A 25,909-nucleotide genomic window follows, 5' to 3' on the forward strand; every position below is an offset into this window, starting at 1 on the left:
CGTTAGCGGAAAATGTTGGCACTGGAGAGACTTTTCCTCCACTAAGCAGAAGAGATACTGTCATCAAGAAGGTGGTTCAGCTGGTGTGGGGCTCAGTCATTGCACTCTGGCTGTGCTGACCCCTTGTGAATTTTCCAAATGTGTGAATCTCGATTGCAAAATTTATGGTAGTGCTCGTTTGTGCTTTACCCTGATGTCTTTGTTAATGATAAACCGTTGCATGGCGGCAGGCTTAAGGATGACTTGAGTCAACTGACTGTGCTTATGGAGATCTTTGAAGTCAGTTGTGAAGGAGACTTTGTGGACCAATCGAAAGGTGGAAACATTTGTTTGTAAAATATTGTTGGCATTTTGTCGAAACATTATGTTGCGAAATGCAGCATTGTATTTATGCCACGCTGGTACTTCAATCAGGAGATAGTTGGGAAGCCACTCTAACCCCCCCCCCCCCGGTCATGATGTGTCATGCGCTTCCAATATGAAATTGTCCATACATGCGTTCCTCCTTAGCACAGAACAATGCAATAGGTTTTCAACATCCAGAGCTTTTGTGTATTTATCGTGGCTAGTAGGATAGCTGCATGGGAAACTGTTGCTGATGATGTATTTGTCAGAAGTCATTGTATTTGTCCGTTTTTTCCCACAAGGCTGAAATATGTGCCCTCGCTTAGAAATGTTTGCAAGGTTTGTTTGTATTTCATCCAACTATCTGTGCTAAAAAGTGATGGCTACAGTATATGTAATTTCTTCCACTTTTTGAGTGAGCCAAAGTTCAAGCTGCTTATCTAATTGGTGAGAATGCAATGTCTGTTTATCAGACTCACTTTGACTTTATATGGTGTGCCAAGAGATGCACCTTCGCTCACGGCCAAACCAGCCTGAATACGCCCGATCTCGTCTGATCTCGGAAGCTAAGTAGGGTCGGGCCTGGTTAGTACTTGGATAGGAGACCGCCTGGGAATACCAGGTGCTGTAAGCCTTTTGTCCACTAGGGGGTGTGGCATTATTTCATCAGCAACACTGCCATGTAGTAAGCATTTGTTGCTGAATTGACTAAATGCAGCCTCTATGGGCTAGTCTCCCCTGCCCTTTTAATACGATCAAAGTTCCTAGTGTTGTCAGGGAGCAACTGCCTTTTATTTATAAGACAAATAAGAATATTGTTACTGAATGCAGCTTGTGTGTGCTCTGTGCTCCCTCGCCCTGTTCAAATGATCAAAGGAAATAATGCTGGTGAGGAGTGGAACTGGACTGGTGTCTGATGGCCCTGTGTTTTCCATGTTGGAATTACAACCCTTCTTTTATGGAGTAAATCAAAAGCACAAGGGAATCTGAGATGTTATCGATAATAAATCAATTGGTTTCATGCATTTGTCTGTGTGTGTGTGTGTGTGTGTCTGAATGTGATTGTATTTCGTCATATCGCAAACATTTGTGATATCAGATAGGTTAAGATATTAAAAAGTAATTGGTGATTTTTTTCGACAGTGTTGCATGATGGGAATCTAGTGGTTCACTGATATAATCTAGTAAACAAAATAAACTACTTTTTCACTACTCTGTGTGCAAGTGCATTCCTAAACGGCATTTAACGCAGGTCGATGTGATATGATATTATCAGAACACAAAGTGGTTACCGTTAGCGGAAAATGTTGGCACTGGAGAGACTTTTCCTCCACTAAGCAGAAGAGATACTGTCATCAAGAAGGTGGTTCAGCTGGTGTGGGGCTCAGTCATTGCACTCTGGCTGTGCTGACCCCTTGTGAATTTTCCAAATGTGTGAATCTCGATTGCAAAATTTATGGTAGTGATCGTTTGTGCTTTACCCTGATGTCTTTGTTAATGATAAACCGTTGCATGGCGGCAGGCTTAAGGATGACTTGAGTCAACTGACTGTGCTTATGGAGATCTTTGAAGTCAGTTGTGAAGGAGACTTTGTGGACCAATCGAAAGGTGGAAACATTTGTTTGTAAAATATTGTTGGCATTTTGTCGAAACATTATGTTGCGAAATGCAGCATTGTATTTATGCCACGCTGGTACTTCAATCAGGAGATAGTTGGGAAGCCACTCTAACCCCCCCCCCCCCCCCCGGGCATGATGTGTCATGCGCTTCCAATATGAAATTGTCCATACATGCGTTCCTCCTTAGCACAGAACAATGCAATAGGTTTTCAACATCCAGAGCTTTTGTGTATTTATCGTGGCTAGTAGGATAGCTGCATGGGAAACTGTTGCTGATGATGTATTTGTCAGAAGTCATTGTATTTGTCCGTTTTTTCCCACAAGGCTGAAATATGTGCCCTCGCTTAGAAATGTTTGCAAGGTTTGTTTGTATTTCATCCAACTATCTGTGCTAAAAAGTGATGGCTACAATATATGTAACTTCTTCCACTTTTTGAGTGAGCCAAAGTTCAAGCTGCTTATCTAATTGGTGAGAATGCAATGTCTGTTTATCAGACTCACTTTGACTTTATATGGTGTGCCAAGAGATGCACCTTCGCTTACGGCCATACCAGCCTGAATGCGCATTTCCTGATTGGAGAAGTGACGACAGGTGCGAGTGTTTGAGCTGTGAGTAAGTGTTTGCTGGAGAGTGTTTGCTAGAGAGCTATTTTTGTTAATTAATTGGTTTTTGCAATATAATTTTTTTGTTCTTGCATTTGAATACTTTTAAGTTTGGTTAGTCTTCCCCCCTTGCAGTTTTGCTGCTTGGGGGAGAGGTTTTTTTTCGGATTCATTTTTTTTTTTTTTTTGAATTGCTATGACGGACAACATGGAAACAATAAACGGAATGGACAAGGACAACGAAAATGCGCAACGGAAGAAAAATGAAGGTAAAGAAGGAATGAAATATGGAAAAGAATACACGGTGGCAATTGAGTTGGAAGGAGAAGACAAAGTGACGACAATGGAACTACTGCGAGCAATTAAGGAGGTGTGTGGAGAGGTGGTGGGATGCCGAATGAAAGGAGAAAAGAAGTATGAAGTTACGATGAGGAATGAAAAAGGAAAAGAACGGCTAATGGATGGAATACGGATAAAGGACACCAAGATACTGGCGAGAGATATTAATGTGAAGGAAGTGGTGGTGTCGTTCATGAATCTCCCAGTATATGTAGAAGATGGTGTGATACTGGGCAAGCTGAGTAGCTGGGGAGTGGAGGCTGTCTCGGAGATAAGGAGGAGAGTTTGGCCAGGAACGGAGGTGGTTGACGGGACACGTTTCTGCAAGGTCAAGTTCACAGGAAAAGTGACATCATTACCTTATTCTACAAGAATTGAGACGTTGGAGGGAGCAGAATATTTCAGAGTCATTCATGACAAACAGGTCAGAGTGTGTCGTATGTGTATTCAACCAGGGCACATAGTTAAGGACTGCCCGGAATTTAAGTGCTTTAAGTGTGGCAATCAAGGACACTATGCGAAAGAATGTGATGGAGAGAAGGAAAGGAATTTTTGTGGTAGATGCAGAAAGAGATTGGCGGAGTGCAACTGTGGAGAGGTTATGGCTGAAGAGGGGAGTCAAGCACTATTCGAGGAAGCAGTGGTATTGACGCAAGAAGGAGAAGAAGATGGAGGAGAGGACGTGGTGGAAGGCGGAGAGACGGAGGAAGGAAGAAGGAAGAAGGATCAGAAGATAAATGAAATTGGGAGCAGTATGGACTCAGAAATAAGAAGAGGGAGTTTTCAGGAGGAGGGGGGGAGTGGACTGGGGGGAAGCACGGGGGACTCACAGGGTTTGGGGGAAAGCACAGCACTAACAAGTAGCTCGGGGGGTGAAGAAATGGAGGGAGTTATGGAGTTGATGACAATACCAGAGACGGCGATGAGCACGGGGAGCACAACGACTATACAAGAAACGGAGATGAATACGGGGAGCACAACGGATGTGGATGTCAAGGGGGTGAGTTGGCTGGAAAACATGGACTTGGAGGATATATCGGATACGGATGATGGAGAAAAGATTGAAAGAACAAGGGAAGGATACAGGAAGAGGAAAGCGGCGGGAAGAGGGGGAGAGAAAGGGTGGAAGAGGAAATTAAACTGGATAACAGGTAGAGGATAATGAAATTATATATATATTTTTTATTTTTATTTATTAGAATGGTTAATATATTGTCATTAAATGCAAATGGTTTGAGGACAATGGAAAAATTTAATAGAATAGTAAAAATGAAGAATTCCGATATTTTATGTATTCAAGAGACGCACTGGGATAATGTATGTGTTTTAGAAGTAAAAAAAATATGGAGGGATTTTATTTATGTAAATAATGGCAGAGGGAATTGAAGTGGGGTTGCTATTTTATTGAGGAAGGATGTGGTGGATAATGTGAAACAGATATATAATGATAATAATGGGAGGATTTTAATTGTAGATTTTGAATATATGAGTATGGTTTTTAGAATTATAAATATTTATGCGCCTAATACTGAAATAGAGCGCAAAAATTTATTTTTAGAGATAGGGAAATGGTGTGAGGGGAACTGTATTGTAGTTGGAGATTTTAATGTTAAAATGGATAGACTAGATATGACAAGAGGAGCTATTTTTAGAAATGATGTATCTAGGGGGGTTTTAAAGAAGATGATGTTAGAAAAAGGAATAATTGATATATGGAGAGAGGAAAATCCAGAAAAAAGAGAATTTTCTAGAAGGCAGGTGGTTTTAGGGGATTTAAAACAAACGAGGATAGATCTGGTTTTAGTAAAAGAAGGTTTAAGAAATTTTATGAAAGATATTAATTATGTTTTTACAACTTTTAGTGATCATGCAGGTTTAACATTTTCAGTGGGATTAGATAAGGAAAGAACAGGGGGTGGAATATGGTGTATGAATGCAGGGGATTTGGGAGATGAGGAATATGGGAAACATCTTAAATCTTTGATAGCATGTGAAATGGAGGATAAGCAGAAAGAGAATGATAAGTGTTCATGGTGGGATAAGGTTAAGGAAAAAATAAAAGTTTTTAGTATAGGATATGCAAGGAAAAAGAGAGGTAGGATGAAAAGAGAAGAAAATGAGTTGAGAGCTAAATTGGATAAAGAAATGAGGAAGTGTGACAGTGAACCTAATTATAATATAGGAAAGTTTTTGGAATTAAAAGCACAATTGACTAAATATGAAATAGATAAGTGTAAGGGTGCAATTATAAGAAGTAAGGCAAAGTATGTTTTGGAGGGGGAGAAATGTACTTCATTTTTTCATGGTTTAGAGAAGAATAAACAGAGGAGAACATATATTAGAGAGATCGAAAATATAAAGGGTGAAGTTGTCAATGATTATGTAGAGGTTTTAGAAACAGTGCAGAATTTTTACAAGGATTTATTTAAGAAAGGGGAGGTGAATGAGGGGTGTGTAAAGGAGATATTGGATAGTGTGGATGTGCAAATTAAGGTAGAGGATAAACAAATGTGTGATGGGAAGATAACATTGAATGAAGTTAAAGATGCGATTAAGGGTTTACAAGTAAATAAGAGTCCTGGAGTAGATGGAATAATTGCAGAGTTTTATAAAATATATGCCTGTTTTTTAGCACCTATTTTATTGGAAGTTTATCAATATATGGAGGATAATGATAGTATTTCTGAATCTATGGTGACAGGGCTGATAACGATTTTATATAAAAATAAGGGGAGTAAATTAAAACTGGAGAATTATAGGCCAATTAGTTTATTAAATTCGGATTATAGGATTTTAGCTAAGGTACTGGCAAATAGAATGAAGCAAGTTTTAAATGATATTATAGCACCTACACAGAATTATAGTGTGCCTGGTAGAGATATTGCGGATACAATTAATACAATTAGAGATGTGATAAATAAAATGAATCATGATAAGATGGGGGGAATTGTTTTAAGCATAGATTTAAATAAAGCTTTTGATAGGGTGGAACATGATTTTATGTTTAGGGTAATGGATAAATATGGTTTTGGTAATAGAATAATAGGATGGATAAAATTATTATATAAGAAGGCAAAAAGTAGGGTGAAATGTAATGGGGTTTTAACCGATTCTTTTATTCTTGAGAGATCTGTGAGACAGGGCTGTCCTTTATCAGCTTTATTATTCGTTTTATCGGTAGAACCTTTAGCAGCATTTCTTAAAAGAGATAATTTTATAAATTGTGTAGAGACTCCGCAAGGAGGTTTTAGTTTGATACATCAATACGCAGATGATACCACTATAACAGTTAGAGATGAGGGTAGTGTAAAAAGGGTGATGGAGTGTTTTAAAGTATATGGACAAGCATCGGGTGCAAAGGTTAACATGGAGAAGTCAGTAGTAATGTATATTGGGAAGATTAATGAGGGGAATTTTCCTTTTAAAGTGGTTAAAGATTATTTTAAGGTATTAGGAGTGTTTTTAGGGGTGAAAGAAATGGAAGCTAGGGATTTGACATGGAGTGGTGTAATAAATAAAGTTAGAAAGGTGGTAAATATGTGGAGGGGGAGGTCTTTGAAATTAAAAGGGAAAGTAATTGTCATAAATTCATTGTTGATGTCAATATTTATTTATGTAATGAATGTTTTGGATATGCCAGAATGGGTTTTATCTGAAATGAATAAAATTGTAGTTGATTTTTTATGGGAAGGGAAGGGGGTGAGAATAGCTTTTAAAACTTTGATTGCAGGTTATGAGGAGGGGGGTTTGAAGTTGGCAGATTTAAGTGTAAGGAAAACAGCAATTAGAGTAAAAATGGTACGGAAATATTTATTTGGTGAATTGGATTATGGGTGGAAAAGGTTTTTTAAAGAGTATTTGCAGGAGGTTGGGAGGATGGGGGACAATGGTTTATTGATGAGTATGAAGAAGGAAATGTTAGGTAATATACCTTTGTTTTACAGAGAAGTGTTTCAGGCTTGGGGGCAGTTTTTACCAAATATTTATTATGAATGTACCAGTTTAGAAAATATTTTAAATCAGCCGATATTTTTAAATCCAAAGATAAAGTGCAATAATATGATGTTGTTTTGTAAATATTTTATGAGGGCTGGGATGAGGCAGATAGGTGACATAGCATATGAGGTAATTCCTGGGTTTCTTCCATTTCAGGCTATATATGACAATGTGGTTGAAGTAGATGAAGAAATAAGTAAAACTACTGTGGAGAATATGTATAAGAAAATATTAGGATGTATTCCCGGGGAGTGGGTGATTTTAATAAACAAAGAGGTGGTTAAAAGATCTAGGGCTTTACCAGTTTTATATTATGAAAGTAATGGGGAGAAACATGATTTATCAGGTCTAAAAGTTAAAATGGTTTATAGAAAATGTATTTTAAAAGAGATAAAAAGTCCTGCTGCGGAGAAAGTGTGGTCTAGGGTGTTTCCAAACATGGATGTAAAATCAATATGGAAGAATGTAAAAGTAAAATATAATTTTATAGAATGTGAAGACAATGATTTTAAATTGAAACATAATAGGATTTTTACAAATGTGGTTTTGCATCAAATAAATAGGGATATTAAAAGAGAATGTGATATTTGTGGTACGGGGGTGGAAAATTTGATGCACTATTTTATTGAATGTAGTAGGTTGAAAGATTTTCATGAGTTTTTAAAAGGGCTTTTAGTAAAACATTGGGGAGAAGAGATTTTTACTGGGGTGGAGTGGAGGAGGTTGTATCTTTTTGGTTTAAATGGGAAAAGTAAAGTTTTAAATATTAATTTGGTGAATTTTGTAATAAGTCATGCTAGATATGCGATAAGATTAAGAAGGAATTTAGGTCATTATGAAGGGAAAATTGTGAGTGTGGAAGGTTTTTTTAGGAGCATATTAGAGAGAAATATAGAGATAATATATAGATACGGTGGAGGAAATTTTGAAAAATTGTTTGTGTGGGGGAGTACTTTTATTGAAATTCTGTCAAATGGGAAACTTGTATTTCATTATTAAGTTGATTTAGTGGATGATTGTGTTTTTAATAGGTTTTTTTTATTTATTTTTGATTTTTTTATTTTGTAAAAGGATGAATTGTTCATTCATTTTTATTATTGATTGAATGTTGTAAATATTATGTGTTTTTTCATAATAAAAGATAAAAAAAAAAATACGCCCGATCTCGTCTGATCTCGGATGCTAAGCAGGGTCGGGCCTGGTTAGTACTTGGATGGGAGACCGCCTGGGAATACCAGGTGCTGTAAGCCTTTTGTCCACTAGGGGGTGTGGCATTATTTCATCAGCAACACTGCCATGTAGTAAGCATTTGTTGCTGAATTGACTAAATGCAGCCTCTATGGGCTAGTCTCCCCTGCCCTTTTTATACGATCAAAGTTCCTTGTGTTGTCAGGGAGCAACTGCCTTTTATTTATAAGACAAATAAGAATATTGTTACTGAATGCAGCTTGTGTGTGCTCTGTGCTCCCTCGCCCTGTTCAAATGATCAAAGGAAATAATGCTGGTGAGGAGTGGAACTGGACTGGTGTCTGATGGCCCTGTGTTTTCCATGTTGGAATTACAACCCTTCTTTTATGGAGTAAATCAAAAGCACAAGGGAATCTGAGATGTTATCGATAATAAATCAACTGGTTTCATGCATTTGTCTGTGTGTGTGTGTGTGTGTGTCTGAATGTGATTGTATTTCGTCATATCGCAAACATTTGTGATATCAGATAGGTTAAATTCAAAACAACTATCATTTTGACCACTAAACCAAAGACTTTGACAAAAATATATTAGATTAAAACTTCCCTCTACTTCTCTGCTTGTCAAATGCGGAGAAGGTTTATTCAGTATGGAGTTTACGTTACAGCAGTTTTACTAAATGCACTACCATGTGGTTTTTAAACTTTCACAAACAACTGCCGTTTTGACCCCTTTCCCAACATTTTACAGAAAACAATGTTTTCTATATAAAATCTACCCCTAATCTTCAGCTTTTCAAGCAACAAGTCGGATTTCAAATCGGGTCTACCAATCTGTAACTAGAGGAATTTTCGTAACCCTTCGCCTGTTTTTCTGGCTTCGGTAAAAAATGTCAGAAGTTAGCAGATTCATTAAATTCAAAACAACTTTCACAAAAACTGCCGTTTTGACCCCTTTCCCAACATTTTTACAGAAAACAATGTTTTCTATATAAAATCTAACCCTAATCTTCAGCTTTTCAAGCAACAAGTCGGATTTCAAGTCAGGTCTACCAATCTGTAACTAGAGCTATTTTTGTAACCCTTCGCCTGTTTTTCTGGCTTCGGTAAAAAATGTCAGAAGTTAGCAGATTCATTAAATTCAAAACAACTATCATTTTGACCACTAAACCAAAGACTTTGACAAAAATATATTAGATAAAACTTCCCTCTACTTCTCTGATTGTCAAATGCGGAGAAGGTTTATTCAGTATGGAATTTACATAACAGCAGTTTTACTAAATGCACTACCATGTGGTTTTTAAACTTTCACAAACAACTACCGTTTTGACCCCTTTCCCAACATTTTACAGAAAACAATGTTTTCTATATAAAATCTACCCCTAATCTTCAGCTTTTCAAGCAACAAGTCGGATTTCAAATCAGGTCTACCAATCTGTAACTAGAGCTATTTTTGTAACCCTTCGCCTGTTTTTCTGGCTTCGGTAAAAAATGTCAGAAGTTAGCAGATTCATTAAATTCAAAACAACTTTCACAAAAACTGCCATTTTGACCCCTTTCCCAAAATTTTTACAGAAAATAATGTTTTCTATATAAAATCTACCCCTAATCTTCAGCTTTTCAAGCAACAAGTCGGATTTCAAATCGGGTCTACCAATCTGTAACTAGAGCTATTTTTGTAACCCTTCACCTGTTTTTCTGGCTTTGGTAAAAAATGTCAGAAGTTAGCAGATTCATTAACTTCAAAACAACTTTCACAAAAACTGCCGTTTTGACCCCTTTCCCAACATTTTACAGAAAACAATGTTTTCTATATAAAATCTAACCCTAATCTTCAGCTTTTCAAGCAACAAGTCGGATTTCAAATCAGGTCTACCAATCTGTAACTAGAGCTATTTTCGTAACCCTTCGCCTGTTTTTCTGGCTTCGGTAAAAAATGTCAGAAGTTAGCAGATTCATTAAATTCAAAACAACTATCATTTTGACCACTAAACCAAAGACTTTGACAAAAATATATTAGATTAAAACTTCCCTCTACTTCTCTGCTTGTCAAATGCGGAGAAGGTTTATTCAGTATGGAGTTTACGTTACAGCAGTTTTACTAAATGCACTACCATGTGGTTTTTAAACTTTCACAAACAACTGCCGTTTTGACCCCTTTCCCAACATTTTACAGAAAACAATGTTTTCTATATAAAATCTACCCCTAATCTTCAGCTTTTCAAGCAACAAGTTGGATTTCAAATCGGGTCTACCAATCTGTAACTAGAGCTATTTTTTGTAACCCTTCGCCTGTTTTTCTGGCTTCGGTAAAAAAATGTCAGAAGTTAGCAGATTCATTAAATTCAAAACAACTTTCACAAAAACTGCCGTTTTGACCCCTTTCCCAAAATTTTACAGAAAACAATGGTTTCTATATAAAATCTACCCCTAATCTTCAGCTTTTCAAGCAACAAGTCGGATTTCAAATCGGGTCTACCAATCTGTAACTAGAGCTATTTTTGTAACCCTTCACCTGTTTTTCTGGCTTTGGTAAAAAATGTCAGAAGTTAGCAGATTCATTAAATTCAAAACATCTTTCACAAAAACTGCCGTTTTGACCCCTTTCCCAACATTTTACAGAAAACAATGTTTTCTATATAAAATCTACCCCTAATCTTCAGCTTTTCAAGCAACAAGTCGGATTTGAAATCAGGTCTACCAATCTGTAACTAGAGCTATTTTTGTAACCCTTCGCCTGTTTTTCTGGCTTCGGTAAAAAATGTCAGAAGTTAGCAGATTCATTAAATTCAAAACAACTTTCACAAAAACTGCCGTTTTGACCCCTTTCCCAACATTTTTACAGAAAACAATGTTTTCTATATAAAATCTACCCCTAATCTTCAGCTTTTCAAGCAACAAGTCGGATTTCAAGTAAGGTCTACCAATCTGTAACTAGAGCTATTTTTGTAACCCTTCGCCTGTTTTTCTGGCTTCGGTAAAAAATGTCAGAAGTTAGCAGATTCATTAAATTCAAAACAACTATCATTTTGACCACTAAACCAAAGACTTTGACAAAAATATATTAGATAATACTTCCCTCTACTTCTCTGATTGTCAAATGCGGAGAAGGTTTATTCAGTATGGAATTTACTTAACAGCAGTTTTGTACTAAATGCACTACCATGTGGTTTTTAAACTTTCACAAACAACTACCGTTTTGACCCCTTTCCCAACATTTTACAGAAAACAATGTTTTCTATATAAAATCTACCCCTAATCTTCAGCTTTTCAAGCAACAAGTCGGATTTCAAATCAGGTCTACCAATCTGTAACTAGAGCTATTTTTGTAACCCTTCGCCTGTTTTTCTGGCTTCGGTAAAAAATGTCAGAAGTTAGCAGATTCATTAAATTCAAAACAACTTTCACAAAAACTGCCATTTTGACCCCTTTCCCAAAATTTTTACAGAAAACAATGTTTTCTATATAAAATCTACCCCTAATCTTCAGCTTTTCAAGCAACAAGTCGGATTTCAAATCGGGTCTACCAATCTGTAACTAGAGCTATTTTTGTAACCCTTCACCTGTTTTTCTGGCTTTGGTAAAAAATGTCAGAAGTTAGCAGATTCATTAACTTCAAAACAACTTTCACAAAAACTGCCGTTTTGACCCCTTTCCCAACATTTTACAGAAAACAATGTTTTCTATATAAAATCTAACCCTAATCTTCAGCTTTTCAAGCAACAAGTCGGATTTCAAATCAGGTCTACCAATCTGTAACTAGAGCTATTTTTGTAACCCTTCACCTGTTTTTCTGGCTTTGGTAAAAAATGTCAGAAGTTAGCAGATTCATTAACCTGTTGGGGATGGGGGCGCTGTTTAGACTATTTATGCTAATGTGGCTAATTTTTTAAACGGCTTCCCACAAAATCCTTGATCGTACAATATGCATATTATTATTATTATTGGATAGAAAACAGTCTATAGTTTCTATAGGAGTTGAAATTTTGTCTCTAAGTGGAACAGAGCCCATTCTACAGCAATTTCCCTGACATGGAGTCAGATTTGAGAAATGTTGGCCACTTTTCTGAAGTCAGTTAAAAGGGCACTGTCGTTGCTATGACTATACGGACACTTCTTACGTCTTCCCCTGGATGCCTTTACGTGATGACGATTCCAACGGGGTTGATTGCTCGTTCACAGGCCCTACAAATGAAAAAAACCTTTAGCTAGCAAGTCTTTTCTTGCTGCGTAACGCGCGTGGAAGACACCGACCCTCTCCTGTTCCAAGCGTTAGTTTAGCCTGTTATATTTCTCCGGTCATCTTTTCACTCGTTATAGGAGTTACAAACATCATAAAGTAGTTAATTTAAAGCGTTTTATAGCAATTTATATCCGTTTAGTGCGATTTTGGGACATTTATTTTTGCAACGATGTGAAAAGTTGGGCACGCTTTTCAGTTCATCCCGAACGCAGTTGACATTTCCACATGGCAAGAGGACAGCTTTCCACCAAAAGACGATTTCTCCCAAGAAAGGATCCTTTGCCCAAGATACTGATGGAAGAACAGCTCAAGGTAGGACATTTTTATTATGATAAATCGTGTTTCTGTCGAAACATTTTAGTGGCTTAGGACGCCATGTTTTTTGACGTAGCTTCGCTTGGCGCAAACTGTATTGAAAAGTAAGGATAAATTAAAAAATGTAATAACGCAATTGTATTAACAATTAAATTGTCTATCAATCCCTGTCCACCCTATATTTTTTAGTCACGTTTATGAGTATTTATGTATAAGAGTAGATCACTGTCTAAGTGGCGCAAGGACAAATTCTGACCAGCTGAGTTACATTTCACATTGTCTAACCATGATTTTGGTGGCTAAATATAAACATTTTCGATCAAACTGTATATGCATGTTGTAATGTGATGTTACAGGAGTGTCATCGGAAGAATTCTGAGAAGGTTAGTGAAAAAATTAATATCTTTTGGCGATGTTGACTTTTATCGCTCACTTTGGCTAGAATCAATGCTGGGCTGCTAATTGCTATGTGCTAAGCTAATATAACGATTTATTGTGTTTTCGCTGTAAGACACTTAGAAAATCTGAAATATTGTCTGTATTCACAGGATCTGTGTCTTTCGATTCGTGTATGCTGTGTATTTTTACGAAATGTTTGATGATTAGTAGTTAGGTAAACACGTTGCTCATTGTAATTATTCTAGTCCATTTGTGATGGTGGGTGCAATTGTAAACTATGAAGTCTACCTGAAATATGCACTTTTTTCTAACAAAACCTATCCCATACCATAAATATGTTATCAGACTGTCATCTAATGAGTTTTTTTGTTGGTTAGGGGCTATAAATATCTTAGTTTAGCCGAATTGGTGATGGCTACTGGTGTTGGTGGACAAATAAAAGATGGTGGATTATGCTAATGTGTTTTTAGGTAATAGATGTACATCTTTACATATTGTGTCTTCCCTGTAAAACATTTTAAAAATCGGAAATGTTGACTGGATTCACAAGATCTGTGTCTTTCATTAGCTGTATTGGACTTTAATGTGTGAAAGTTAAATATTTTTAAAAAATATATTTTTTTTGAATTTCGCGGCACTGGTTTTTCAGTGGGGGGGGGGGGGGGGGGGGGGGGTGCCGCTAGCGCCACGCTGATCCTAGACAGGTTAAATTCAAAACAACTTTCACAAAAACTGCCGTTTTGACCCCTTTCCCAACATTTTACAGAAAACAATGTTTTCTATATAAAATCTACCCCTAATCTTCAGCTTTTCAAGCAACAAGTCGGATTTCAAATTAGGTCTACCAATCTGTAACTAGAGCTATTTTTGTAACCCTTCGCCTGTTTTTCTGGCTTCGGTAAAAAATGTCAGAAGTTAGCAGATTCATTAAATTCAAAACAACTTTCACAAAAACTGCCGTTTTGACTCCTTTCCCAACATTTTACAGAAAACAATGTTTTCTATATAAAATCTACCCCTAATCTTCAGCTTTTCAAGCAACAAGTCGGATTTCAAATCGGGTCTACCAATCTGTAACTAGAGCTATTTTTGTAACCCTTCACCTGTTTTTCTGGCTTTGGTAAAAAATGTCAGAAGTTAGCAGATTCATTAAATTCAAAACAACTTTCACAAAAACTGCCGTTTTGACCCCTTTCCCAACATTTTACAGAAAACAATGTTTTCTATATAAAATCTACCCCTAATCTTCAGCTTTTCAAGCAACAAGTCGGATTTCAAATTAGGTCTACCAATCTGTAACTAGAGCTATTTTTGTAACCCTTCGCCTGTTTTTCTGGCTTCGGTAAAAAATGTCAGAAGTTAGCAGATTCATTAAATTCAAAACAACTATCATTTTGACCACTAAACCAAAGACTTTGACAAAAATATATTAGATTAAAACTTCCCTCTACTTCTCTGCTTGTCAAATGCGGAGAAGGTTTATTCAGTATGGAGTTTACGTTACAGCAGTTTTACTAAATGCACTACCATGTGGTTTTTAAACTTTCACAAACAACTGCCGTTTTGACCCCTTTCCCAACATTTTACAGAAAACAATGTTTTCTATATAAAATCTACCCCTAATCTTCAGCTTTTCAAGCAACAAGTCGGATTTCAAATTAGGTCTACCAATCTGTAACTAGAGCTATTTTTGTAACCCTTCGCCTGTTTTTCTGGCTTCGGTAAAAACTGTCAGAAGTTAGCAGATTCATTAAATTCAAAACAACTTTCACAAAAACTGCCGTTTTGACTCCTTTCCCAACATTTTACAGAAAACAATGTTTTCTATATAAAATCTAACCCTAATCTTCAGCTTTTCAAGCAACAAGTCGGATTTCAAATCGGGTCTACCAATCTGTAACTAGAGCAATTTTCGTAACCCTTCGCCTGTTTTTCTGGCTTCGGTAAAAAATGTCAGAAGTTAGCAGATTCATTAAATTCAAAACAACTTTCACAAAAACTGCCGTTTTGACTCCTTTCCCAACATTTTACAGAAAACAATGTTTTCTATATAAAATCTACCCCTAATCTTCAGCTTTTCAAGCAACAAGTCGGATTTCAATTCAGGTCTACCAATCTGTAACTAGAGCTATTTTTGTAACCCTTCGCCTGTTTTTCTGGCTTCGGTAAAAAATGTCAGAAGTTAGCAGATTCATTAAATTCAAAACAACTTTCACAAAAACTGCCGTTTTGACTCCTTTCCCAACATTTTACAGAAAACAATGTTTTCTATATAAAATCTAACCCTAATCTTCAGCTTTTCAAGCAACAAGTCGGATTTCAAATCGGGTCTACCAATCTGTAACTAGAGCAATTTTCGTAACCCTTCGCCTGTTTTTCTGGCTTCGGTAAAAAATGTCAGAAGTTAGCAGATTCATTAAATTCAAAACAACTTTCACAAAAACTGCCGTTTTGACTCCTTTCCCAACATTTTACAGAAAACAATGTTTTCTATATAAAATCTACCCCTAATCTTCAGCTTTTCAAGCAACAAGTCGGATTTCAATTCAGGTCTACCAATCTGTAACTAGAGCTATTTTTGTAACCCTACGCCTGTTTTTCTGGCTTCGGTAAAAAATGTCAGAAGTTAGCAGATTCATTAAATTCAAAACAACTTTCACAAAAACTGCCGTTTTGACCCCTTTCCCAAAAATTTTACAGAAAACAATGTTTTCTATATAAAATCTACCCCTAATCTTCAGCTTTTCAAGCAACAAGTCGGATTTCAAATCGGGTCTACCAATCTGTAACTAGAGCTATTTTTTGTAACCCTTCGCCTGTTTTTCTGGCTTCGGTAAAAAAATGTCAGAAGTTAGCAGATTCATTAAATTCAAAACAACTTTCACAAAAACTGCCGTTTTGACCCCTTTCCCAATTTTTTTACAGAAAACAATGTTTTCTATATAAAATCTACCCCTAATCTTCAGCTTTTCAAGCAACAAGTCGGATTTCAAATCAGGTCTACCAATCTGTAACTAGAGCTATTTTTGTAACCCTTCACCTGTTTTTCTGGCTTTGGTAAAAAATGTCAGAAGTTAGCAGATTCATTAAATTCAAAACAACTTTCACAAAAACTGCCGTTTTGACCCCTTTCCCAACATTTTACAGAAAACAATGTTTTCTATATAAAATCTACCCCTAATCTTCAGCTTTTCAAGCAACAAGTCGGATTTCAAATCAGGTCTACCAATCTGTAACTAGAGCTATTTTTGTAACCCTTCACCTGTTTTTCTGGCTTTGGTAAAAAATGTCAGAAGTTAGCAGATTCAAAACAACTTTCACAAAAACTGCCGTTTTGACCCCTTTCCCAACATTTTACAGAAAACAATGTTTTCTACATAAAATCTACCCCTAATCTTCAGCTTTTCAAGCAACAAGTCGGATTTCAAATCGGGTCTACCAATCTGTAACTAGAGCTATTTTTGTAACCCTTCACCTGTTTTTCTGGCTTTGGTAAAAAATGTCAGAAGTTAGCAGATTCATTAAATTCAAAACAACTTTCACAAAAACTGCCGTTTTGACCCCTTTCCCAACATTTTACAGAAAACAATGTTTTCTATATAAAATCTACCCCTAATCTTCAGCTTTTCAAGCAACAAGTCGGATTTCAAATCAGGTCTACCAATCTGTAACTAGAGCTATTTTTGTAACCCTTCACCTGTTTTTCTGGCTTTGGTAAAAAATGTCAGAAGTTAGCAGATACAAAACAACTTTCACAAAAACTGCCGTTTTGACCCCTTTCCCAACATTTTACAGAAAACAATGTTTTCTACATAAAATCTACCCCTGATCTTCAGCTTTTCAAGCAACAAGTCGGATTTCAAATCGGGTCTACCAATCTGTAACTAGAGCTATTTTTTGTAACCCTTCGCCTGTTTTTCTGGCTTCGGTAAAAAAATGTCAGAAGTTAGCAGATTCATTAAATTCAAAACAACTTTCACAAAAACTGCCGTTTTGACCCCTTTCCCAAAATTTTACAGAAAACAATGTTTTCTATATAAAATCTACCCCTAATCTTCAGCTTTTCAAGCAACAAGTCGGATTTCAAATCGGGTCTACCAATCTGTAACTAGAGCTATTTTTGTAACCCTTCACCTGTTTTTCTGGCTTTGGTAAAAAATGTCAGAAGTTAGCAGATTCATTAAATTCAAAACAACTTTCACAAAAACTGCCGTTTTGACCCCTTTCCCAACATTTTACAGAAAACAATGTTTTCTATATAAAATCTACCCCTAATCTTCAGCTTTTCAAGCAACAAGTCGGATTTCAAATCAGGTCTACCAATCTGTAACTAGAGCTATTTTTGTAACCCTTCACCTGTTTTTCTGGCTTTGGTAAAAAATGTCAGAAGTTAGCAGATACAAAACAACTTTCACAAAAACTGCCGTTTTGACCCCTTTCCCAACATTTTACAGAAAACAATGTTTTCTACATAAAATCTACCCCTGATCTTCAGCTTTTCAAGCAACAAGTCGGATTTCAAATCGGGTCTACCAATCTGTAACTAGAGCTATTTTTTGTAACCCTTCGCCTGTTTTTCTGGCTTCGGTAAAAAAATGTCAGAAGTTAGCAGATTCATTAAATTCAAAACAACTTTCACAAAAACTGCCGTTTTGACCCCTTTCCCAAAATTTTACAGAAAACAATGTTTTCTATATAAAATCTACCCCTAATCTTCAGCTTTTCAAGCAACAAGTCGGATTTCAAATCGGGTCTACCAATCTGTAACTAGAGCTATTTTTGTAACCCTTCACCTGTTTTTCTGGCTTTGGTAAAAAATGTCAGAAGTTAGCAGATTCATTAAATTCAAAACAACTTTCACAAAAACTGCCGTTTTGACCCCTTTCCCAACATTTTACAGAAAACAATGTTTTCTATATAAAATCTACCCCTAATCTTCAGCTTTTCAAGCAACAAGTCGGATTTGAAATCAGGTCTACCAATCTGTAACTAGAGCTATTTCTGTAACCCTTCGCCTGTTTTTCTGGCTTTGGTAAAAAATGTCAGAAGTTAGCAGATTCAAAACAACTTTCACAAAAACTGCCGTTTTGACCCCTTTCCCAACATTTTACAGAAAACAATGTTTTCTACATAAAATCTACCCCTAATCTTCAGCTTTTCAAGCAACAAGTCGGATTTCAAATCGGGTCTACCAATCTGTAACTAGAGCTATTTTTTGTAACCCTTCGCCTGTTTTTCTGGCTTCGGTAAAAAAATGTCAGAAGTTAGCAGATTCATTAAATTCAAAACAATTTTCACAAAAACTGCCGTTTTGACCCCTTTCCCAAAATTTTACAGAAAACAATGTTTTCTATATAAAATCTACCCCTAATCTTCAGCTTTTCAAGCAACAAGTCGGATTTCAAATCGGGTCTACCAATCTGTAACTAGAGCTATTTTTGTAACCCTTCACCTGTTTTTCTGGCTTTGGTAAAAAATGTCAGAAGTTAGCAGATTCATTAAATTCAAAACAACTTTCACAAAAACTGCCGTTTTGACCCCTTTCCCAACATTTTACAGAAAACAATGTTTTCTATATAAAATCTACCCCTAATCTTCAGCTTTTCAAGCAACAAGTCGGATTTCAAATCAGGTCTACCAATCTGTAACTAGAGCTATTTTTGTAACCCTTCACCTGTTTTTCTGGCTTTGGTAAAAAATGTCAGAAGTTAGCAGTTCTTATTCAAAACAACTTTCACAAAAACTGCCGTTTTGACCCCTTTCCCAACATTTTACAGAAAACAATGTTTTCTACATAAAATCTACCCCTGATCTTCAGCTTTTCAAGCAACAAGTCGGATTTCAAATCGGGTCTACCAATCTGTAACTAGAGCTATTTTTTGTAACCCTTCGCCTGTTTTTCTGGCTTCGGTAAAAAAATGTCAGAAGTTAGCAGATTCATTAAATTCAAAACAACTTTCACAAAAACTGCCGTTTTGACCCCTTTCCCAAAATTTTACAGAAAACAATGTTTTCTATATAAAATCTACCCCTAATCTTCAGCTTTTCAAGCAACAAGTCGGATTTCAAATCGGGTCTACCAATCTGTAACTAGAGCTATTTTTGTAACCCTTCACCTGTTTTTCTGGCTTTGGTAAAAAATGTCAGAAGTTAGCAGATTCATTAAATTCAAAACAACTTTCACAAAAACTGCCGTTTTGACCCCTTTCCCAACATTTTACAGAAAACAATGTTTTCTATATAAAATCTACCCCTAATCTTCAGCTTTTCAAGCAACAAGTCGGATTTCAAATCGGGTCTACCAATCTGTAACTAGAGCTATTTTTGTAACCCTTCACCTGTTTTTCTGGCTTTGGTAAAAAATGTCAGAAGTTAGCAGATTCATTAAATTCAAAACAACTTTCACAAAAACTGCCGTTTTGACACCTTTCCCAAAATTTTACAGAAAACAATGTTTTCTATAAAAAATCTACCCCTAATCTTCAGCTTTTCAAGCAACAAGTCGGATTTCAAATCGGGTCTACCAATCTGTAACTAGAGCTATTTTTGTAACCCTTCACCTGTTTTTCTGGCTTTGGTAAAAAATGTCAGAAGTTAGCAGATTCATTAAATTCAAAACAACTTTCACAAAAACTGCCGTTTTGACCCCTTTCCCAACATTTTACAGAAAACAATGTTTTCTATATAAAATCTACCCCTAATCTTCAGCTTTTCAAGCAACAAGTCGAATTTCAATTCAGGTCTACCAATCTGTAACTAGAGCTATTTTTGTAACCCTTCGCCTGTTTTTCTGGCTTCGGTAAAAAATGTCAGAAGTTAGCAGATTCATTAAATTCAAAACAACTATCATTTTGACCACTAAACCAAAGACTTTGACAAAAATATATTAGATAAAACTTCCCTCTACTTCTCTGCTTGTCAAATGCGGAGAAGGTTTATTCAGTATGGAATTTACTTAACAGCAGTTTTACTAAATGCACTACCATGTGGTTTTTAAACTTTCACAAACAACTACCGTTTTGACCCCTTTCCCAACATTTTACAGAAAACAATGTTTTCTATATAAAATCTACCCCTAATCTTCAGCTTTTCAAGCAACAAGTCGGATTTCAAATCAGGTCTACCAATCTGTAACTAGAACTATTTTTGTAACCCTTCACCTGTTTTTCTGGCTTTGGTAAAAAATGTCAGAAGTTATCAGATTCAAAACAACTTTCACAAAAACTGCCGTTTTGACCCCTTTCCCAACATTTTACAGAAAACAATGTTTTCTACATAAAATCTACCCCTAATCTTCAGCTTTTCAAGCAACAAGTCGGATTTCAAATCGGGTCTACCAATCTGTAACTAGAGCTATTTTTTGTAACCCTTCGCCTGTTTTTCTGGCTTCGGTAAAAAAATGTCAGAAGTTAGCAGATTCATTAAATTCAAAACAATTTTCACAAAAACTGCCGTTTTGACCCCTTTCCCAAAATTTTACAGAAAACAATGTTTTCTATATAAAATCTACCCCTAATCTTCAGCTTTTCAAGCAACAAGTCGGATTTCAAATCGGGTCTACCAATCTGTAACTAGAGCTATTTTTGTAACCCTTCACCTGTTTTTCTGGCTTTGGTAAAAAATGTCAGAAGTTAGCAGATTCATTAAATTCAAAACAACTTTCACAAAAACTGCCGTTTTGACCCCTTTCCCAACATTTTACAGAAAACAATGTTTTCTATATAAAATCTACCCCTAATCTTCAGCTTTTCAAGCAACAAGTCGGATTTCAAATCAGGTCTACCAATCTGTAACTAGAGCTATTTTTGTAACCCTTCACCTGTTTTTCTGGCTTTGGTAAAAAATGTCAGAAGTTTGCAGATTCAAAACAACTTTCACAAAAACTGCCGTTTTGACCCCTTTCCCAACATTTTACAGAAAACAATGTTTTCTACATAAAATCTACCCCTGATCTTCAGCTTTTCAAGCAACAAGTCGGATTTCAAATCGGGTCTACCAATCTGTAACTAGAGCTATTTTTTGTAACCCTTCGCCTGTTTTTCTGGCTTCGGTAAAAAAATGTCAGAAGTTAGCAGATTCATTAAATTCAAAACAACTTTCACAAAAACTGCCGTTTTGACCCCTTTCCCAACATTTTACAGAAAACAATGTTTTCTATATAAAATCTACCCCTAATCTTCAGCTTTTCAAGCAACAAGTCGGATTTCAAATCAGGTCTACCAATCTGTAACTAGAGCTATTTTTGTAACCCTTCACCTGTTTTTCTGGCTTTGGTAAAAAATGTCAGAAGTTAGCAGATTCTTATTCAAAACAACTTTCACAAAAACTGCCGTTTTGACCCCTTTCCCAACATTTTACAGAAAACAATGTTTTCTACATAAAATCTACCCCTGATCTTCAGCTTTTCAAGCAACAAGTCGGATTTCAAATCGGGTCTACCAATCTGTAACTAGAGCTATTTTTTGTAACCCTTCGCCTGTTTTTCTGGCTTCGGTAAAAAAATGTCAGAAGTTAGCAGATTCATTAAATTCAAAACAACTTTCACAAAAACTGCCGTTTTGACCCCTTTCCCAAAATTTTACAGAAAACAATGTTTTCTATATAAAATCTACCCCTAATCTTCAGCTTTTCAAGCAACAAGTCGGATTTCAAATCGGGTCTACCAATCTGTAACTAGAGCTATTTTTGTAACCCTTCACCTGTTTTTCTGGCTTTGGTAAAAAATGTCAGAAGTTAGCAGATTCATTAAATTCAAAACAACTTTCACAAAAACTGCCGTTTTGACACCTTTCCCAAAATTTTACAGAAAACAATGTTTTCTAGATAAAATCTACCCCTAATCTTCAGCTTTTCAAGCAACAAGTCGGATTTCAAATCGGGTCTACCAATCTGTAACTAGAGCTATTTTTGTAACCCTTCACCTGTTTTTCTGGCTTTGGTAAAAAATGTCAGAAGTTAGCAGATTCATTAAATTCAAAACAACTTTCACAAAAACTGCCGTTTTGACCCCTTTCCCAACATTTTACAGAAAACAATGTTTTCTATATAAAATCTACCCCTAATCTTCAGCTTTTCAAGCAACAAGTCGGATTTCAATTCAGGTCTACCAATCTGTAACTAGAGCTATTTTTGTAACCCTTCGCCTGTTTTTCTGGCTTCGGTAAAAAATGTCAGAAGTTAGCAGATTCATTAAATTCAAAACAACTTTCACAAAAACTGCCGTTTTGACACCTTTCCCAAAATTTTACAGAAAACAATGTTTTCTATATAAAATCTACCCCTAATCTTCAGCTTTTCAAGCAACAAGTCGGATTTCAAATCGGGTCTACCAATCTGTAACTAGAGCTATTTTTGTAACCCTTCACCTGTTTTTCTGGCTTTGGTAAAAAATGTCAGAAGTTAGCAGATTCATTAAATTCAAAACAACTTTCACAAAAACTGCCGTTTTGACCCCTTTCCCAACATTTTACAGAAAACAATGTTTTCTATATAAAATCTACCCCTAATCTTCAGCTTTTCAAGCAACAAGTCGAATTTCAATTCAGGTCTACCAATCTGTAACTAGAGCTATTTTTGTAACCCTTCGCCTGTTTTTCTGGCTTCGGTAAAAAATGTCAGAAGTTAGCAGATTCATTAAATTCAAAACAACTATCATTTTGACCACTAAACCAAAGACTTTGACAAAAATATATTAGATAAAACTTCCCTCTACTTCTCTGCTTGTCAAATGCGGAGAAGGTTTATTCAGTATGGAATTTACTTAACAGCAGTTTTACTAAATGCACTACCATGTGGTTTTTAAACTTTCACAAACAACTACCGTTTTGACCCCTTTCCCAACATTTTACAGAAAACAATGTTTTCTATATAAAATCTACCCCTAATCTTCAGCTTTTCAAGCAACAAGTCGGATTTCAAATCAGGTCTACCAATCTGTAACTAGAACTATTTTTGTAACCCTTCACCTGTTTTTCTGGCTTTGGTAAAAAATGTCAGAAGTTAGCAGATTCAAAACAACTTTCACAAAAACTGCCGTTTTGACCCCTTTCCCAACATTTTACAGAAAACAATGTTTTCTACATAAAATCTACCCCTAATCTTCAGCTTTTCAAGCAACAAGTCGGATTTCAAATCGGGTCTACCAATCTGTAACTAGAGCTATTTTTTGTAACCCTTCGCCTGTTTTTCTGGCTTCGGTAAAAAAATGTCAGAAGTTAGCAGATTCATTAAATTCAAAACAATTTTCACAAAAACTGCCGTTTTGACCCCTTTCCCAAAATTTTACAGAAAACAATGTTTTCTATATAAAATCTACCCCTAATCTTCAGCTTTTCAAGCAACAAGTCGGATTTCAAATCGGGTCTACCAATCTGTAACTAGAGCTATTTTTGTAACCCTTCACCTGTTTTTCTGGCTTTGGTAAAAAATGTCAGAAGTTAGCAGATTCATTAAATTCAAAACAACTTTCACAAAAACTGCCGTTTTGACCCCTTTCCCAACATTTTACAGAAAACAATGTTTTCTATATAAAATCTACCCCTAATCTTCAGCTTTTCAAGCAACAAGTCGGATTTCAAATCAGGTCTACCAATCTGTAACTAGAGCTATTTTTGTAACCCTTCACCTGTTTTTCTGGCTTTGGTAAAAAATGTCAGAAGTTAGCAGATTCAAAACAACTTTCACAAAAACTGCCGTTTTGACCCCTTTCCCAACATTTTACAGAAAACAATGTTTTCTACATAAAATCTACCCCTGATCTTCAGCTTTTCAAGCAACAAGTCGGATTTCAAATCGGGTCTACCAATCTGTAACTAGAGCTATTTTTTGTAACCCTTCGCCTGTTTTTCTGGCTTCGGTAAAAAATGTCAGAAGTTAGCAGATTCATTAAATTCAAAACAACTTTCACAAAAACTGCCGTTTTGACCCCTTTCCCAAAATTTTACAGAAAACAATGTTTTCTATATAAAATCTACCCCTAATCTTCAGCTTTTCAAGCAACAAGTTGGATTTCAAATCGGGTCTACCAATCTGTAACTAGAGCTATTTTTGTAACCCTTCACCTGTTTTTCTGGCTTCGGTAAAAAATGTCAGAAGTTAGCAGATTCATTAAATTCAAAACAACTTTCACAAAAACTGCCGTTTTGACCCCTTTCCCAACATTTTACAGAAAACAATGTTTTCTATATAAAATCTACCCCTAATCTTCAGCTTTTCAAGCAACAAGTCGGATTTGAAATCAGGTCTACCAATCTGTAACTAGAGCTATTTTTGTAACCCTTCGCCTGTTTTTCTGGCTTCGGTAAAAAATGTCAGAAGTTAGCAGATTCATTAAATTCAAAACAACTTTCACAAAAACTGCCGTTTTGACACCTTTCCCAAAATTTTACAGAAAACAATGTTTTCTATATAAAATCTACCCCTAATCTTCAGCTTTTCAAGCAACAAGTCGGTTTTCAAATCGGGTCTACCAATCTGTAACTAGAGCTATTTTTGTAACCCTTCACCTGTTTTTCTGGCTTTGGTAAAAAATGTCAGAAGTTAGCAGATTCATTAAATTCAAAACAACTTTCACAAAAACTGCCGTTTTGACCCCTTTCCCAACATTTTACAGAAAACAATGTTTTCTATATAAAATCTACCCCTAATCTTCAGCTTTTCAAGCAACAAGTCGGATTTCAATTCAGGTCTACCAATCTGTAACTAGAGCTATTTTTGTAACCCTTCGCCTGTTTTTCTGGCTTCGGTAAAAAATGTCAGAAGTTAGCAGATTCATTAAATTCAAAACAACTTTCACAAAAACTGCCGTTTTGACCCCTTTCCCAAATTTTTTACAGAAAACAATGTTTTCTATATAAAATCTACCCCTAATCTTCAGCTTTTCAAGCAACAAGTCGGATTTCAAATCGGGTCTACCAATCTGTAACTAGAGCTATTTTTTGTAACCCTTCGCCTGTTTTTCTGGCTTCGGTAAAAAAATGTCAGAAGTTAGCAGATTCATTAAATTCAAAACAACTTTCACAAAAACTGCCGTTTTGACCCCTTTCCCAAAATTTTACAGAAAACAATGTTTTCTATATAAAATCTACCCCTAATCTTCAGCTTTTCAAGCAACAAGTCGGATTTCAAATCGGGTCTACCAATCTGTAACTAGAGCTATTTTTGTAACCCTTCACCTGTTTTTCTGGCTTTGGTAAAAAATGTCAGAAGTTAGCAGATTCATTAAATTCAAAACAACTTTCACAAAAACTGCCGTTTTGACCCCTTTCCCAACATTTTACAGAAAACAATGTTTTCTATATAAAATCTACCCCTAATCTTCAGCTTTTCAAGCAACAAGTCGGATTTCAAATCAGGTCTACCAATCTGTAACTAGAGCTATTTTTGTAACCCTTCACCTGTTTTTCTGGCTTTGGTAAAAAATGTCAGAAGTTAGCAGATTCTTATTCAAAACAACTTTCACAAAAACTGCCGTTTTGACCCCTTTCCCAACATTTTACAGAAAACAATGTTTTCTACATAAAATCTACCCCTAATCTTCAGCTTTTCAAGCAACAAGTCGGATTTCAAATCAGGTCTACCAATCTGTAACTAAAGCTATTTTTGTAACCCTTCGCCTGTTTTTCTGGCTTCGGTAAAAATTGTCAGAAGTTAGCAGATTCATTAAATTCAAAACAACTTTCACAAAAACTGCCGTTTTGACCCCTTTCCCAAAATTTTACAGAAAACAATGTTTTCTATATAAAATCTACCCCTAATCTTCAGCTTTTCAAGCAACAAGTCGGATTTCAAATCGGGTCTACCAATCTGTAACTAGAGCTATTTTTGTAACCCTTCACCTGTTTTTCTGGCTTTGGTAAAAAATG

General features: G+C 35.9%; 1 non-coding gene across 1 annotated transcript; it reads left to right on the forward strand.

Annotated features, from left to right (window-relative positions):
* Nucleotides 1–860: 860 nt before the first annotated feature.
* On the forward strand, nucleotides 861–979 carry LOC129844738 (5S ribosomal RNA). The gene has a single exon (XR_008757996.1). It is a non-coding gene; the product is annotated as a 5S ribosomal RNA (ribosomal RNA).
* Nucleotides 980–25,909: the final 24,930 nt, after the last annotated feature.

The sequence above is a fragment of the Salvelinus fontinalis genome, unplaced genomic scaffold, assembly GCF_029448725.1.
Source record: "Salvelinus fontinalis isolate EN_2023a unplaced genomic scaffold, ASM2944872v1 scaffold_0217, whole genome shotgun sequence".
Lineage (NCBI taxonomy): Eukaryota > Metazoa > Chordata > Actinopteri > Salmoniformes > Salmonidae > Salvelinus > Salvelinus fontinalis.